Here is a 16834-nt window from a genome sequence, read left to right as displayed (position 1 = left end):
CGGTGGTGATTGGTTGTCGGTCGGTGAACGGTTTCTCTCCGACGAGGAAAACTTAGAGAGAATGGAGAGCTTCTTTCCCTAAGAGAGAAAAGAAAATGGGAGATATGAGAGGTTTAGGCCTAAATGGTCGGTTGGTAGGCTATTTATACCCCTCCCCGAATGACGTCGTTTTGGGGAGGGGTCTCTATGTAAATTCAAACATGGGTAAATTATACTTGGGGTCCATGTAACTTTGTAATTTTCTAATTTAGTCATTGAAAGCATGTTTTGTGCATCTTAATTTAGTTTTTACATTTATTTTATTATGTTTTGGTCACTCATATATATATATATGATATATATATATATATATATATATATATATATATTAGGTAAATACTATGTTTAGTCTTATATTTATTAGTTATATTTTCCCTATTAATAATAAAGGCTAAATTACATTAATAACATATACTTAGTAATATTTCGAATTAAGGCCACTATTTTTATTATTTTATAATTTATTCCCTAAACTTTAATATTTTAAATAATTATAGGATTATTTAAACTTATAATACTTAACATATTAGGTATTTGTAGCAATAATTATAAATAATTTTATTTGTATGATTTAAATTAAATTAAATATAAATTTATAAATTTTATTTCAAAGACAAATTAATTAATAAATAATGGTACCAATTTTGGGCATTATGGGGGTGCTAATTCTTCTCCATACGTAACTGACTCCCGAACTCATTCTATGGTAAGCAGCCTTGTTGTGTTATTTTAATATTATTCCCATGAATTTTATTAAAATATTATAACATTTTGGTGACCAATCACACCTCATTAAATGATTGGTGGAGACTCTTCAAATTAGTGTTTTATCTTATTCAAGGAAGAAAAACACTTACTTTTTCGACACAGTTATACTTATAGGTGGACTATTTGTTTTTTTCGCCGGGCAATAAACGTCTTGACAGTCCGATAACGGCAGTCGTTGCCATCATACAAGGTCTTCTTCGATCGGTAATATTATCATCACATATATTTTAACAAGCTTTTCAATTTCAAAACAACCGTATATCAGTAGGCAACCAAGTTCAACAAGAATTGTTCTTTTGTAGGCTAAATCTCCTGTAAGATAATCTGACTCAGAAATAGGTAAAAAAAGTTAAGATTTTCTCTCAAAAAACATATAAAAATGGAAAATTAAACTAAACAAAATAAAGATATAATAACACAAAAACTAACTCATTCTTCTTCTTCATTATTTCTATAACGAAATATTAAACTAATATTTCGAAGCTTTCAAAGCATCAAATATTCAGAAATTTATCACTCACTCATGAATATCTAATAAATCAATTAAATATAGAGGCAACTCAGAACTGCAAATAGAATAAGTTCTCATCTTTTATATTTTTAATAGCAATGCCATGATTTCAAAGTAATATCTGTTCATAGTATTTATTAACCATTAACAGCATACTTCCTCTGACCCAGTTACTTGAACCTAAAATTATAAAAAAAAATGAGATTCCCTTTGTTGAATCAAAATAGAGTAAAACTCTAATTCATCGAGAAGAAGAAAAACTCTCTTTAGAGAATAATCTCACAAAATTGAAACAGGGAAGAACTCTTAAGAAAGTTTTCAAATGCTTATAATTAAGCTTTGATTGTTGGATGATAAAACTCAAATACAAGTAGGGTATTTATAGGCTACAAGAAACAATCTAAACCACTTATTAAAATAACCACAAACATAATTTAAACCATTGAAATTAAAAATGAGAAAAATACCTAATTTTCACCTAACTAAATTGATGTAAGCAATGACATCAAAACTAAATTGATGTAAGCAATGAAATCAAATTAATTTAGGTGTGGACTTATTTAGGCTAATATTGACTTCTCAACATTCCCCTTCAATGTTAACCCCCCATTCTTTGAATCACGCCAAGCTGACGACGGAAATGTTCAAACTTTCCAACACTCAAGCTTTTTGTAAACAAGTCAGCAATTTGCTCATCTTTCTTGACTTGCCTCATATTAATCTCTTCTTGCAAAATTTTTTCCCTAACAAAGTGGTAATGTACTTCCACATGTTTAGTTCTTGCATGAAAAACAGGATTCTCCGCCAGCCGAATTGTCGATTGGTTGTCACAGTACAACAGAATTGCATAATCTACTAGTTGATGTAGATCTTTCATTAGTTGCATCAGCCACGTGCTTTCTTGAGCTGCCATTGTTGCTGCTCGGTACTCTGCTTCCGTAGTTGACAAGGACGCAGTCGGTTGTCTCTTGCTACACCAAGAAATTGTTCCGGAGCAAAGCTTAAACACATACCCAGTTGTTGATCTCCTGCAAAATCAGCATCACAATAACCAACTAACTTGCAGTCTTCACCTTTCTTGTACAAAAAGACCATAGTCAATTGTACTCTTCACATATATTAGTATTCGTCGAACTGCTTCCAAATGAGGTTTCTTTGGATTTTGCATATACCGACTCATCACACTAACTGCATAAGAAATGTCAGGTCGGGTCAAGGTTAAGTAGATAAGACTATCTACCAATTCTCGATACATTGTTGCATCTTCCAAATTTTTTCCTTCATGTGCGCACAGTTTGGCGTTTGGTTCCATTGGCGTTGAAGTTTACTTGCATTCGAGCATTCCAAACCTCTTCAACAAATCTTTAGCACATTTCTGTTGACATAGAAATATTCCTTCGTGTGTGCGATCAACCTCTAGACCAAGGAAGTGCTTAAGTTGTCTAAATTCCTTCATCTGGAAACGAACTAATAAATTCTCCTTCATCATCACCGGTTATGATTAAGTCATCCACGTACACTAGCACGATAGCTAGCTTACCTTTATTGACTTTGACAAACAAGCTAGAATCTGCAGGTGTTCCTGAATAGCCACTTTTCGTTAGAAATTCGGCAATCTTAGCATACCATGCCCTAGGTGCTTGTTTAATTCCGTACAGTGCTTTTCGCAGCTTGCATACATATTCAAGATGATCTTGGCTCTGAAAATCCATTGGTTGTGTCATGTAGATCTCACGATCTAGCTCTCTATGAAGAAAAGCATTCTTCACATCCATCTGTCACAAATTCCAGTCTCTGTTGGCTGCAAGTGCAAGTAGGACTCATACGGTTATAAGTTTTGCCACTGGACTAAATGTTTCATCATATTATAGTCCAAGCTGTTGAGAGAAACCATGAGCTACCAATCGTGTCTTGTACCTCTCGATTGACCCATCTGGACGACGCTTTATCTTGTAAACCCATTTGCAAGATATGGGTTTCACATTTTTTGTCTTTGGCACAAGATCCCAAGTTTGATTTTGCTGAAGTGCATCGATCTCTTATTTCATAGTTGTCATCCACTCAGAACTATGCGATGCTTCTTCAAATGTCTCAGGCTCTGTTACTTCTTCAATTATGGCTTCATTGGCATATTTGGATTTGGCCTTCGTATTCTTGTTGACCTTCAGAGTTGAGATTGTGGAATTGATTCTTCTATTTTACTATGCCCTCCTTCTTCGTTTGGTTATTGATACATTCCAGTTTGCCAATGATTTAGAATCACTATTTGTTCGATATCATCACCATTTGATTCTCCTAATTCATCTGAATTTGTTTGGAGTTGAATAGTATACTCCCTCATTTTTGTTGTAGCTTGTCTCCAAATTCTCTCGAGTCTGGTAACAGCTCATTCTCTGAGGACCACCAAGAAGATGCTTTATCAAATACCATATTTCGTGACGTGTAGCATCTTCCACTCATTGGATCATAATATTTCCACCCCTTTCTCTGGTTGTCATATCCCACAAAGATACATCTAACAGCTTTCTTGTCAAACTTGCTTCGTAAATGATCAGGAATAAACACATAACATACATAGCCAAATACTCGAAAGTAACTAACTGTAGGTTTTATGTTCCATAGTTTCTCAAAGGGTGAAACAAATCCTAATCTTGGTTGAGGAAGTCAGTTGATCACGAAGGCTGCAATCCTCATTGCTTCAGCGCAAAAACTTCCTAGTACGTTCTTTGCATATAGCATACTTCGATAAACTTCTACAAGATATCAGTTTTTTCTTTTTACTACACCATTCTGTTGTGGCGTGTTGGCATAAGTGTACTGATGACGTATTCGGCATTCCCTTAGGTATTAAGAGAACTCGTTTAAGCTATATTCTCCTCCGTTGTTTTTGCGCAACCAACATATATTCTTTCCCACTTCTCCTTCAACTAACTCTCTGGACTCTTTAAACTTTGAGAATGTGTCAGATTTTTCTTTCATAAAGAAAACTCACACATACCTGAAGAAGCCATCAATGAATGTTACCATATACCGCATACTGCTAATTGATTGTTCTTAACCGGTCTGAACACATTAGAGTGAACTAATTCCAACGGTTCTTTTGCTTTAAACTTTGACTCGTCATAAGGTAATTGGTGTGCTTTACCATACTAGCATCCCGTACAAACCGTGTCTGTTCTTACGTCTAATTGAGGAAGCCCCTTAAGCATCGACTTCTTCACTATCACACTTAGCTTGGAATAACTAATGTGACCTAACCGCATGTGTCATAGATCTGATGTCTCATTTTTCCTTGTCTTGTCTACATATGCAGACTCTATTGACAACACGTAGATTGACTCCAAACAGCGCCCCTCCATTATTGGTGTTTCTGATATTTTGAGATCACGATAAACCTTAATGTCTTGGGGACCAAATAAGACATAATGTCCTGATGATGTTAATTGAGCCACATATAGCAAATTTTTCTTCATTCCTAGGACATGGTAAACATCTTGAAGTTGCACCTGGTTAGAATTATATCGAGGCGTAACAATCATCTTACCGATGTGAGTTATCAATAACCTTGAGTTGTCAGCTGTCACCACCACACGACCTCCCTTGTACTCAAACAGGTTTTGCAACTTCTGTTTGTCACCCGTCATATGATTTGAGCAGCCCGAATCTACGATCCAATTATCCTTGTAGTCAATCCGTTCTGGTGTTGTTACCGTGAGAACTAATTATTCTTCCTCCGTAGCAAATAACGCTTCAGCATCCCAACCATCTTCACTATTCTCCTTCGAGCTGGAAGTAGCAGTATTACTTTCAACAGGATTTTTCTTGGTCCAACAGTCTTTTGCCATGTGGTCCATCTTCCCGCAGTTGTAACACTTTCCATCAAACTTTCTACTATTACTGCGATTCTTAGAAGCTCCCCCTAAATGAGGACCTCCCTTTCCTTAGTAAATTTTTACCTTGTCACCATCCTTTTTAGATCCACTGCCAGTATACTGCTGAAAAGTGTCTCTGCTTTTTCTGGTGTAGAGCGCTTCATCTTTACCCTTCAACGAGACTCCTCCCATTTGCTTGGCCATGGCTTATTGACCTGCAAGCAAATTTTCGAACACAACAAGCGATGGTTGTGTCGGCCATCCCTATACAGCGACAACAAACCCTCGATATTCGAGTATCAAACCATGGATAATTATTCTCTTTACCCTGGTTTCCCCAATAAGAGTTGTCATATCTAACTCTGAAATTTCATGGCAAATTTACTTTACCTTGTGAAAGTATTGAGCAATCGTCATGTCGCGTCCATCGATAGTAACTCATTCTTGAGAAGTTGCAATCTTGTATCATTATTCTTTGAAAAGAGTGTAACAAAAGTGCCCATGCTTCCTTTGGTGTTTTAGTATCCTGGATGTGCTCCAACATTTCTTCTTCAATTCTGGTCTTTAAAGCAAACATCGTTTTGCCTGCTTTAATTTTTCATTTTCACAAGATGACATTGGCATATTCTGCCGCCGGTTGTGTAAGCTCACCACCACAAACAACCTCCCAAAGGTCCTGACCTTGTAAGTATGACTCCATACATGTTGCCCACGTGTTGTAGTTTTTGTTGTTGAGCTTTATGATTCCTCCAACTACTTGAAGGTCACCCATCTTAACGGCAAGACTTTGACTACACCGAACAAGCTTGAGTAACAAACGTACAGAATACTAAATTATTCTAAACATAAAGAAGCTCCACGAGGTTTGTAATAACCCCGACAATAATCTCAAGAAATCTTTTCTGATATGGAAGATCAATTAAAAACTACAGCCACAGAGTATACTTGAAATTTTAAGAGACCTTAAAAACGTGGCTCTGATACCAATTGTTGAATCAAAATAGAGTAAAAACTCTATTTGATCGAGAAGAAAAAAAACTCTCTTTAGAATAATCTCACAAAATTGCAAAAGGGAAGAACTCTTAAAAAAGCTTTCAAATGTTTATAATTAAGCTTTGATTGTTGGATGATAAAACTCAAATACAAGTAGAGTATTTATAGGTTACAAGAAAACAACTAAACCACTCATTAAAATAACCACAAAATAATTTAAACAATTAAAATTAAAAATGAGAAAAATACCTTATTTTCACCTAACTAAATTGATATAAACAATGACATCAAAACTAAATTGATGTAAGCAATGAAATCAAATTAATTTTGGTGTGGACTTATTTAGGCTAATATTAACTTCTCAACACCCTTTAATCGCTCAGTTCATAAATTTTCATCTCTAATTTTATTGTTTATGAAGAAAAACATTTTATTTATGTAAAGAAACTTAAAGAAGGAGATAAATAAAAAAGCTTACCAATGGCTGATAAAAGCTAAAAAGAGGAAGAAAATGGAACAACGAAGAGTATTCTATAGTGATGAAACTAGAACATTTAGCAAAACAAGAGGTTGTAGGACTTGAAACTTGTCTCTCGCAGTTTTCTTACAAATTTCTCCATTTTATATCTTCAAAAAAAACAAGCATAAAACTTTTTTTGGGATTAGAAAACTTTAAAAACTCTTAATTTTAATTATAATTTTCGGATTTTCATAGTTAAAAAAAATATCGATCAACATTCAAATATTTATGTAGATATTGTACTTAAAAAAAAATTTAAAAATAAATAATCATCGATTTAATTACAAAGATTATTTGATTCATATAAAAATACACTTGACTTTTATTTTTTAACGTAAATATATATTTTTATAATAATATTTTTATTATTAAAATTATTCAATAAATTGTAAACATATTTAATTGAATAATGATAATTGTACTGCTGTAATATTTATCTATTTTCTTTTATCAGATTTTTATTTTTATGTTTATTTACTTGAGTGGGTTGGGTTAGGCCATCGCATGTCACCAAACAAAACTAACTGCGAATCTGAACCAAAATCGGTTTCTCGTGGGCCCCACTTTTCATTTTTCAGAGTTGTTTCTATTTTGTAAGAGGCATAATATTAAAAAATATTTAACCTTTAATTAAATATATAAATTATTTTATTTTTTATTATTTTGAGACAAATTTGTTTATATCCATATAAATTATCATTTAATAAATTATTAATATTCTAAAATAAGAATTTTTAATTTAAAATGAAACATTAATAATTAAAATGATCTAGAAAAAATAAAAAATAAAATAATTATTATAAAAAATTAAGAATATGATATTTTAAAATAAAATATTAGAGATGAAATACGGGATCAACATAATTCTGACGTTATAGTTTTATAATGAGATGGTAGTTAATTTTTTAATCTCCATGAAAACGTATATATTCTCACAAGGTTAATGTTAACTTACTTTTATCAGCTAGATATCGAAAGAATTGGTAAAATATTTGAGTACTTAGCTTCGACTTCGACTTCTACATGACATAATCATACGTGATTTGTCACTACATTTTAATATAATATAAATTACATCATAAATTTTCTTTAAATATATTTTATTTATTATTTCGCTTATATTTCATACTAATTAATATTAATATGTTTAAATATAAAATACTTGTAATTATATCTTATATTTTTAAGAAAATCATTGATACAAGCACTATAAACCTGATATTTGATCTAACAATCCAATCATAAAGAGAAAAATTAGATAACTAAAATTGAAATTAAATGTATTTATACATTTATGAATTAAATGAAACTAATTTAAATAGAAGTTTCGAGGGCGTGAAGATAGGTTCTATTTCCCTTACTAGTTGATTACAAGCACCAACTCTAACCTATATCTAAACTCTACCAATTAAATTGAGAACAAACATCCTTATTAGTTTAATTATTTTATTTATTAATTATTAGTTTTAATCTTAACTTAGACTATTTATTTATTTAGTATTTTAAAATAAATTAAGAGGATGGTTTTAAAATTTAGAACTTAAGATTAGGAATTCAAAATTTTTATCTGCTTGGTGTCGACTAACCCTGTGTTAGGATTTGTTCTCTGCTTGTGTGCAATCTTTTCTCTGCCATCATGGGCACATTTCTTGGATTTACTCGGTTCTCTAGCTTTGCTAGTCTTGATTTTGGGGTTTTGTTTTGTTTCTATTTTTCAGGATTCTAATGGGTGATAGTGATCGTGATATGGAAAATCTTAATTTGGGAGAAGAGAAGGAAGAAGCTTTCTATTTATCGACTCCAAATAATCCATTTCCAATTTCATTTGATTTTTGTTGGTGGAACGATTTCTAAAGTAGTTGCGGTTAATTTTCAGGCAATGCGGGTTACTCTGGGAAATGTGTGGTATATGATTGGTGGTATCTCTATCACGGAACTGGGGGAGGATCGTTATTTGTTTCGGCTTTATCATGAGGTCGATAGGCCCTTTTTAATTTTGCAGTCTACAATTGGGGGTTGATCCTCGATTGGTGGCGCTGGATGTTGTGAATTTTTTAGTTCTGATTTTATAGGATATATCTTATAACATAATGCAATGCAGTTTGGTAATTTTGGGACTTTTATTGAGTATGCTATTGTTGTCTCGTGGATATTCTGGTTGTTTTCTTATTGAATATGATGCTAACTTAGAGGGACTAAACAGTGAATAACCTAATAAATACATAACATGCAAGGAAAAGAGAAAATAACGATTTCAATCCTCATAGATGATCAGAATGTAAAAACACATTAAACTTAGAGGGACTAAACAGTGAATAAACCAAAAAATACACAACATGCAAAGAAAACGGAAAATAATGATTCGGTCCCTACTGATGACCAAAATGTAAAAACACGCTAAACCTAAGAGAACTATGCATTATTATACCCTAAACTCTCTCTATATATGCTATTTTTCTTTCTTTCTTTTTTATTTCAAGCCGAAAACAGAAAAAAAAAATACTCTCCCTTCTCTCTTCTCTCCCTTGGCCAGTCCCTATCCGGCCTCCTCACACCCCACTCCAGTCGTCTTTCGTCCGTCATTTCGGCCGCCATACACAGCAGACGAAACCCCTAAATCAACCCAAACTCACTTACGTTTCCAGATCTACCCACCTAAGCTTAGATATAGGGCTAAAACCACCTAAAAAGCTCCTTAAAGACCCCAAAAGCCCTTTGACCTTTCAATTTTCCCATCTATGGCGACCTCCAACGAAGACCCCTATGACTCAGGTAACCAGATCTAACCCTCTTGCTTTTATTCTTTTTCTTTACTATGAAAAATGTTTGGTAGTTGCGATTTTTCGAAACTAAAAATGTTTTTTCTTTTCGGTTGTTTCCAAAACTAAAGGGTTTTTCTTTTCTTTTTGTTTTTATTCGAAACTGTAAAAAGCATATTAAAAAATGGAATACCTTGAAGCTTTTTCTTTTCTTGTATTTCTTCTCAAGAAAATCGGGAACCAGAGATCCCTTGTACACTGTTTATCTTTGGGTTCTATACCCACTGTTACGGAAAATAAAAATGATTACAACTTGTTTTTTGTTTGTTGTCTGTTGCATGTTGCGTGGAGTGCTAGAGCAACCTTCCTTGATTGGGGGCAGATATCGGCTAAAGCTGAGGCATTGTTTGGGGCGGCTACACTAAGGCTAGTGTTAGGTGTAGGTTTGGCTTCAATTTAGGTCATGTTTGGGTTTGGTTTGAGCTCGGGTCAGGTTCTGTTTGGGTGCTCTAACAATGTTTGGATTGGTCCCGGTTTAGGTTTTAGTTTGGGGCATGTTTGGGTTTTTATTTGGGGCCTGATTTAGGGTTTTGTTTGGGTATTGTAAAAGGGTTTGGTTTGGGTGTAATAATAATAATAATAAAAAAATGAAAATAATATAGTAACATATAATATGAGAAAAAAATGGTGATTACAAGGACATTTTCCTATAATCATTTACACAAAAACTAGCCACCTATATCATATAAGGACCAAAGAAGAAAAGGGTTAAAAATCTAACTAAAATGCTTGAACAAAATAAAAATACGAACAAATCTAATTGCATCAGTAAATGAACCATAAAAGGAAATGAAGCTACTGAAAGATCACTGACAAATCGTAAATCAGAGCCGAGCAGTGTGAGAAAACTATCCACAAACGCAAAACATGTATCCAAACCAATCTGAGAGTCCAAAGCAAGAAAGATCAACATAATAACAAATAAGTTTCATCTTGCTCAGTCGTGACGATGTTCAAACTTTAATTATTCTTACATACATGTCGAGAAAAGAGTTATCAATAATGATTGTTATCAAAACTTAAGAAGAATTTCTTCTCTATTTGTTTATTCACTTTTTCTTGTTTCATTCGTACTTTTTTTTCTCTCTTGGTTTCAAGGTTTCGTTTTTGTTTTTAGTGGGTGAGTATTCTAGATGGAATTTTTTTACATACATAAGGACTCGAAATCGAAATCTTACTTAAGCGATATTAAATTACTTACCCTTGAATCGACCTGTGTTAGTGTATTTTTTAAATCTTGCACTTCAATTTTCAAATTCTTAAAGAATTACCAGAGATTTATTTGATCTAAACTTTCGAAAAATCCTTTAATAATTTTATTTTGTGTTGTAACAACTTCTTAATGGTAGATCAAAAAGGAAACGAGTGCACTTTTCTTCAAGTTATTTTTCCTTTGGAGTTTTAATTTTTCGAGTTTTCTTACACTTTTTTAGATCGAGAAGAATCAATTTTTTTTCTTATATAGGGATAAAGTTTAGCTTTTCAAGTTTTTCTCTAAATATAAGTTTAGGATTTCATTGACGTTCACTTTCTTTTTATCTATTATGGTTACTAACCTATTTTTTTTCTCGTGTTAGCGTATTAAAAAGACAGTGTTAAGTATTTTTTTACGATTATCCAAGTACGGAGCTAAGATTAAATTATAAGAGGGCAAATAGAGATTTAAATAACATTTGTTATCGGAATACCGACTATTATACAACACTAAAGGTATCGTCTGAAATCATTATTATATAATTGTGATACTACACTAGCACTCGTTATTGCTGCAATCACGATAAATACAACGCAACTGAAAATGTTACCATAACCATAACCTGAAAACTAGTTGATGTGTCTATTGATATGTTCGTTGATGACAAATCACACTCAATAATTTATGGAAGGAGACGAACTTTTATAATTTTAAGAAATGACAAACTTATAAAATTTTAAAGAATAAAATTAAATTATTAATAAAATATCTAAAATATATAAAAGGTAACTTATAAAAATATAATAAAAAATCCATTTTATAATATTTCAAAGGTAAACCTTGAAGCCAATTTTTATTTCATTATAATTAATTTAAATTCCTGAATTATCATGATTTTAGGTGTTTTATTTTCTTATTAATCTGATATGATTATAATATAATATATGTTCTAACGATTTTATAAACCATTTGACAATGAAAACACTTCAACACCCTTGTCTGCAAACATTGGTGTTCGAACCTTGGACCTCTAAAGACAATAATCATCCATTTAACCACTAAGTTAGCTTGGTTCGTCCTAAACTTTTATAATATTATTCGCATAAACCATGATTTCAAACAAGTAAAGTTCATATAATTTTTTTTATATTTTAATTGTAAAATAATAAAAGTAAACTACACGAGTAGTTGTTTATATTTTCGGTTTGTCTAATTTTAATAACCGATTTAAAAAAAGAACAAGTTTTAATTCTTTACATTATCGGTTTGATAATTTTAATCTCTCATCCGTTAACTCTTCCTAACTAAAAAAAATCAAATATAATTTTCTTCTTTTTCTTACTCCACCGTAAATACAACTTCCATAGCTATCACCCCCACATCCATGTTCACCTAAACTACTTCCACTAAGCCCACCATGATACGGATCAAAGCAATCCGAATAACCAAATAATGGATTTTCACAACAACCATAAAAACCACCACCACCAAATTCCCCATAACCACCTCCACCATAATCTCCAAATCTATTTTCAAAACCTCCAAAAGGTTGACAGGGAAAGGTGCTTAAGGTTATGATGCTTAACTCCAGATCCCCAAGGCTGAAGCAATACGATATAAATAACAACCCATCCAATACAAAAATAGAAGTAAAGTGAATCGTAAGCTTAGTTCAATTAATTTAGATTGTGATACTTATGCCCCTGTGTCAAAACCAAATCGATGACTATAATCGGATACATAAAAAATATAAATGATCAACAGTATACTTTAACCAATAATAAATTATTATTTTTAATAATATCAATATTTAATTCACCAATCAATTAATCTAAATCACATACAATACAAATGTATTATGAAATTAATCTTTTTAACTAACATACTTCGTTGATAACACTAAAATTAAAACCCAAAACATTATTTGAGAAGCATAGCACCTCATCTTCTGAGCAACCAATACTTGAAAACCATTATTTTTTTCTTCTAAATATAATCAATTAAATTTATCAAACTATAATTTTATTTAAGAGTTAAAAGTAATTTTAATTGAATTTATCGAATGCTCTTAATGGTAAGAGTGTATCCATTGAATGGTTTCAATGATAAAAGAGATAATATTCTCTCTAGAGATTCTAAGTTTGGGCTCCTACAAATTGTGTGCATTATTAACAGGTTAAGAAAGTTCGAGATACCTAGATTATTTAAAAATAATTTTAATTAATTTAAAAATTCAATTATTTTTATATTAAAAGTAAATAAAAGAAACATTATTTTTATTAAAATTGAAATCATATTATTTAAAAACGTATTGATGCACTATTACAAATGTGTTAATAATATCATATTATTTATTGCCAATTAAACGTATCTGACATACACATTCCATAAAAATAATACTGATTTAATTATAAATTCAAATTTTTAAAAACATAGTTTTTGGACAATTATAAGTTATTTGTTGATTTCTTCATTGTCTGATATTAAATGGTAAAAATCGGCTAATCTAATTATATTTTTAGTTATATTTTTTTATAATAACGCCCATTGATCAACATCACTCACTTTTTTTAATTATATCATTTTAATTTGATGCCATATATTAAGAAAATTTATACATTATCAACAGGGTTGGTTCAAATGGTAAATAGTTTAATATTGCTTAAGTAATGTCTCGAGTTCGAGTCATTGTGTATGCATAAAATCCCTGTTAGGAGACTTACCCACCAAAACTAGGTGTGCGATGCGAGTCTGTCTAAATTAGTTAAGACGAAGTCTTAGAACCGGGAGGACAACCAAAAAGAAAAAAAAGGAAATTTATCCATTAATCGTAAATATAATAAAATTTAAATTTAAAAGATCGAATTTTAAATAATTTGAATCTAAAACTAATCCGAATGCATGCAAATAGAGCACCTCCAACTATAGCTAACTGCACATTATTTCAAAGTTATGAAGGCAAAAATATATAAATTATAGGGTAAATTAACAATTTAGTTTCATAACTATCAGTTTTATTCTAGTTTGGTCATTTAACTATTTTTTATTTTAAAATCATACCAAACATTACGTTTTGATTTCATTTTGATCACCCATCGTTAAAAAATTAACAGTGATGTTATCACATCATCATTAACAAGTTTTAAAACAAACCACATCAGCAGTTCAAATAATTTTTTAATCGCGAGTGACCAAAATCAAACCAAAGCGTAACATTAGGTACGATTTAAAAAAAAATGAGTGATCAAAATAAAATAAAAAATTATAGTTAAAGTACTAAACGTGTAATTTACCCTAAATTATATTTTCCCACATTGCATCTTGAGAATGAAAATTCACAGAAAAATTTCAAAATATATATCAATTAATGTACTGTGCCCAACTAAAGTCGAAAACAAAAGGACTTCTTTCCATTTTTTCTTTCGAAATTTTATGATTCAGAGAATCTTAAAAACTCAATAAATTATGGAAATAAACGCTAAATGTATCTGTCCAATTATATACTTTGTATTAGAAACGGAAATTAATTGGCTGGATAATTGTCACTCAATATCTCACCATCAATAATTTCTTAAATTTCTGAATCTTGATTTGATTTGTTTCCATTTAATTCATATTCCCTTTCAACACTATAAAATCAAGTCATCCCAATTCAATTTTATAGTCAAATCCAAATTTCTCTAACAATGACATCTGTATTTTTTGCTATCCTTGTTCTCTCTTCAACCCTTTGCCTTATTGATGCTCATAATGGTGGTTTCAGTGTTGAATTAATCCATCGTGACTCGGTTAAATCTCCGTTTTACAATCCTTCCGAAACCACCTTTGATCGTATTAGCAACGCCTTACATCGCTCCTTTAATCGTGTTAATCACTTCAGGCCAAATTCCGTCTCGACAAAGGAAGCGGAAGCTGAAATTATCGTCAATTCTGGTGAATATCTGATGAATATATCGCTTGGTACCCCAGCTTTCGATATTGTTGCGATAGCCGATACAGGAAGTGATCTTATTTGGACTCAATGTAAGCCTTGTTCTCAGTGTTTCACGCAGGAAGCTCCGCTTTTTGACCCTAGTAAGTCGTCGACCTACAGGAAGCTTTCTTGCACCGCAAGTCAATGTGGCACTTTGCATGGGAGTTCTTGTTCTGGTGATTCTTGCCAATATCAAGTTGGTTATGGTGATAGATCCTTTTCGAGGGGTGATCTTGCTGCTGATACACTCAACTTGGCTTCGACAACTGGTCGGTCCGTGGCTGTTCCTAAAACAGTCATCGGTTGTGGATTCGAGAATGGCGGAACATTCAATGAAAAACGTCCGGTATTATTGGCCTCGGAGGTGGTGAAGTCTCACTTGTTTCACAATGGGGACTTCCATTGCAGGCAAATTCTCCTACTGCTTGTTGCCAATTTCTGAAACAGGGAAGTCCACCAAAATGAACTTTGGTTCCAACGCAGTAGTTTCAGGACCTGGAGTTGTTTCGACTCCGTTGGTCAAAAAAACACCCGACACTTTCTACTACTTGACCCTCGAGGCCATTAGTGTTGGAAACAAGAGAATTGAGCTCTCATCCACCGGTTCAGGTGAAGGCAACATAATTATTGATTCAGGAACTACATTGACACTTCTCCCATCGGATTTTACTCGGAACTCGAGTCGCTGTTGATAGCCAGATTAGTGCCACAAAGGTTGAAGGTCCACAGGTCTTAGTTTATGCTACGAAGCTCAAACGACTTCCAAGTTCCTCCGATTACTGTGCATTTCACTGATGCCGATGTCGAGTTGAAGCCGATGAACACTTTCGTCATGGTATCGGACACAACTGTATGCTTCACTTTCACTTCAAACAGTGATTTTGCAATCTATGGGAATTTAGCACAGATGAATTTCTTGGTTGGATATGATACTGAGAAGCAGACGTATCGTTTAGCCCACTGATTGCTCCAAAATTAGCCTGCTTTGCATGTTTCAACGTGATTGTGATTTCTATGTTGTTATTTTAAATATTGAACATTATTATCTCTCTTATCCTTTGTCATCATTTATTCTTATATTCACTAAATTATAAAGATATAATTATCTCTCTTTCTTCCAAATTTTTATTTTGATTTATTGTTTTTATTTAATCAACTTTGACGTATAACATATTTAGGTTCTAAAACATTAGGATTACTATTTTTTTAAAATGGTTTAGTGATATTAAATTAATTAATTAATTAAAGTTGAATCTTGTATAAGTAAATTATATAACTGTTTTTCGATATAATTATAGTCGGGTATTTCTTCAAATATTATTTGGTTTGGATTGATTTTTATTTCTAAATTAAAAAACAATTATTCAGCCCTAATTAAGTTTTAGTTTTTTAAAATTTGTATTAATGTTTAATTTTCATGATATAAAAATATATTATTTTATCTTTAAATGAGTGAAGTGAATTAAAGTAACATCTTTTTTTTATAAAAAATATCATAAATGAATCCAATTCTATGTTTTTTTTATATTTGATTAATATTACTTATTAACTGTCTTTTCTTTGTTTGAAAACCAGTCTAAATAAAAAAAATCTCAACTCAGAGAGAATTATGTATTTGTAGCCACATAAAATGTGCGTTTTTTTTTAAAGAAAGCCACATAAAATATGTTATTCATATAGCAAGGGTTATGTAGATGCTCGATTTGTCCGGGGCGTTATTTAATTTTAATTGGATTTTACTATTATCGTTATTAGGGTTATTAGCATAAATTTGGTATTGTTAGTTATTAACATGAAAATATATGGCATAAAATTGCAATAAAAAAATAATAATAATTTATAACATGGATTAAGTATATTTATTTTTACTATTACAGGGCCTACACCAGAGTTACAACTAAAACGGGCCAGACCAAATAGGCCCAAATATAAGAGAACCCTAAAACCCGTTAGGGTTTCCAGCTTATGATCCAGCCGCCGCTTGTCCTGGACCGTTGGATCTGCTTCTCATCCAACGGTCCAGATCAAAAACCATTAGGGTTTCCTTGTCACCAGCCTCTAGCGCCGCAGCAGGAAGGCCGTTGGATCTGGCTCCACGATCCAACGGTTCCCAGCCCTCTGTGATTCCCGAGCCGACTGCAGAC

The 16834-nt window shown here is 32.1% G+C and overlaps 1 pseudogene; it reads left to right on the top strand.

The window, feature by feature from the left end:
• Positions 1-14397: 14397 nt before the first annotated feature.
• Positions 14398-15737, top strand: LOC120115357 (annotated as a pseudogene).
• The last annotated feature ends 1097 nt before the right edge of the window (positions 15738-16834 follow it).

The sequence above is a fragment of the Hibiscus syriacus genome, unplaced genomic scaffold (assembly GCF_006381635.1).
Source record: "Hibiscus syriacus cultivar Baekdansim isolate YM2019G1 unplaced genomic scaffold, ASM638163v2 tig00110263_pilon, whole genome shotgun sequence".
Classification (NCBI taxonomy): domain Eukaryota; kingdom Viridiplantae; phylum Streptophyta; class Magnoliopsida; order Malvales; family Malvaceae; genus Hibiscus; species Hibiscus syriacus.
The sequence above is the reverse complement of the archived record's forward strand: the minus strand, read 5'-3'. Positions and strand labels throughout refer to the sequence as shown.